Consider the following 2,986-nt stretch of genomic DNA (forward strand, 5'->3'; position numbering starts at 1 on the left):
TCTTATATTATTTCACTTAAATACTGTTTCTAATATGTCTAGTTTTATCCTCCTGAGACCCAGAAGAACCAATTTCAGAGACTTGGAATGTAACTGTGGTGAAGTCGATTAAGTGCAAAAGTGGCCTGCCATACTAGTGAGCTTCCTCATGCTGCTGAAATGATCTGCTCACAGAATAGACCCCGACTGTTAAATTAACAAGATGGACGAGCGAGCAACCGTCCACATCTTGTTTTCATCTCCAGCTAACAAGACAGAACTGTTTTTCAGACTCCGATCTGGGTCAAAAAAAAACTACGGTTGTTTCGCTATGCGTGCGTGCACGCGTGTGTGTACAGATATTTGCTTCAGGGTGGGTACAATTATTGACCATTTCCCCGGTACACACAGCCTGGTGAGGTTAGGGTTTGGGTCAGGTGTGTAGTCTACCTGGGAGGTTATGGTTGGCTATAGAATTGATGGGGAAATGAATGGAAGCCAATGCAAAATCCCCGTTACGATAGAACAACAAACGTGTGTGGAGCGGAGCCCGTGAGCAGAGCGCTGTTTTATTAGGAGAGATGAGACTGTCGGCGGGCTACCATTGATACTGCTGGATTATTTTTATGGAACATGATGAAAACTTTTAGTTTCAGCGGGCCTCTTAGCTTTCACATGTATGCTATGTTTTGACATGCTATATAAATCTGGTCCTTCAAGTGCATCCACGAATAATGTTCAGCGTTTTAGTTCATGATTGCTGGTGGATGGTCCGTTTCAGAAAGCAGGTTCTGTACTTGAACTCGGGGAAGGGAGTTTCTCTCTGTTCTCATCATATTACTGAACTGGGTCCAGTTTTATCTGAGGATGGACTGTGTATTTGAAGACATCTACGTTGAGAAAATATATTGATAATAGATTGTTTACTGCAGTCATTGTACTAAGTCTACAGTTTTTTTTCCAGTTATAACTCAAGTGGCCGCATGGGGGTCACATGTTGCACATTTCCAAAACAAAACAAAATCCAGTTATTTTGCTATCCTTCAGAAATTCCTGTTACAATTTAAAATGTACAATGGTAAGGACTCTGAGCATAACACTCAGTGGGGTAGTTAACCCACAGTGCAGCACATTATTTTGTGACTTGGATAGTGATTCTGGCAAGCTTAATTCACACAACATGTCTATCAATACTGAGATGTGAAATTGGCAACAAAGACTGTAGATTGAACCCCCTACTTGAACTGATAAATATTATTTATTTATTTATTTTTATTATTTATTTATTTATTTTACCACCAAAAAAGAACACATGGTCTTTTATTTACATTTAACATATAATTGCAACATTGGTAAAGGAAAAAAAAAGACTCGAGGGGACTTGAAATTCCTAGTTTCAGACTTGGGACTTGACTTGACTGTCTTTGCTTGAGACTTGACTCGAGACTTGGGGATGAAGACTTGAGACTTACTTGAGACTTGCAAAACACTGACTTGGTCCNTTTAATTTTATCACTTTATTTCTAAATATGCATTAATTACCAAATCTACAGGATTACCAGAAATGACTGCCTCTTTCTTCATTTCATCTCTCTCCTTCATGCAGTGTCTTGCTATCATCCAGCCAGTAAAGTTTCAAGAACAAATCTCACWATCAGTGCTTTGAATAGTGGCTCAAAATGACTCACAGCTATTATCACTGCAAGTTTTAGCTCAATGTCTGTAAAATTTTCTGAATTATAGCCATTTTTGTCTTTTTGCTTTTAAGTCAATTAGCTGTGGCTAACTACATAAACAACCTTGATCGTGAACAATACCGTTTTAAAATACGCCGCAGCATCTGCTACTAAGATTTCTCAGTCCTGAGGAGCAGAAACACTCAGGCACTCAGCTGAGATTAGACCGAGTGAAAGAATACAGAGAGTCGTGCCGAAGCTCCACTTGTTTCCATTATCAGTTTCATTTAGAGCGTGGTCCCCCTGCAGCCGCTGCAGCACTTTGCCAAACAGAAATCCAACACCAGGTGGATTTCAGAGGCAATTAACTACACCAGACAAGTTACTTTCCTGCAATTATAACAAATTTGGCAATCATCATTCCTCCCCAGTCCTATAGGGGGATAAATGTAGCCCTTAGTGCTTAGTGGGCTGATGATCCGGGGAGGATGGAAGGAGCTAAAAGAAGGAGAGTTGAAAAAAAGGAGCAGGGTGGCGTTTCTAACGAGCAGAAATAGATTCATTGTAAGATTATATTCACATCATGTCTCACAGTATGTTTTCACAGTTCCTGCTACTTGCAGGAAATCAGTTTTCATTCACAGCTTCTCGCATGCTGTGTGTGTTGTGTGTGTGATGACACATCCTACCAACCCATGACATTTTCCTTTTGATCCAGGATCTGGATTCTGGTCTTTTTTTTTTCTTTTTCAATTGCATTAAATCAAAACATATTTTTTTCCATGCCTCTGGCACTGGCATAAATCATTTTACACTTCCTTTCTTTTCTTAATTTACCTAAAGCATATAATAGTGTTACTGCCTCTTTGCATCTCACAGGCATTTATGTTCCAGCTGGTCATGTGACACCCAGCTTTGCTCATGCTGCTGTCATCATCATTATATCATATTTTTTCTCTCGTATTTWTTATCAGTTTAACAAAGCTGAACTGTTAAAAATCCGCAATCTGGATTTTTATGTTTCTCTTGTGTTTTTTTTTTTTACAATGACAACGATCCAGTCTTAGTTTAAAACTCTGGTATGAAAGGCACCAATAGTTTGAAAGTAGACTTTTGATCATGTCAAAGTATTTTGAGTTATTTTGATGTCATCCTGTTTGACTAAGGTAAACCTGAAGTACTCAGACACAATCCTGGACAAGCTTTAAAGAATAAGCTGTCTACACCAGAGTCTTTGATACATCTGTCAGAAAACTTAAACCCATCTGAAACTCATTGACATCAAATTTATTACAACCAAATACATGTGTGTTTGTTCTTTGGTTTTTCTC

Source organism: Austrofundulus limnaeus, unplaced genomic scaffold (assembly GCF_001266775.1).
Source record: "Austrofundulus limnaeus strain Quisiro unplaced genomic scaffold, Austrofundulus_limnaeus-1.0 Scaffold374, whole genome shotgun sequence".
NCBI classification, from domain to species: Eukaryota; Metazoa; Chordata; class Actinopteri; order Cyprinodontiformes; family Rivulidae; genus Austrofundulus; species Austrofundulus limnaeus.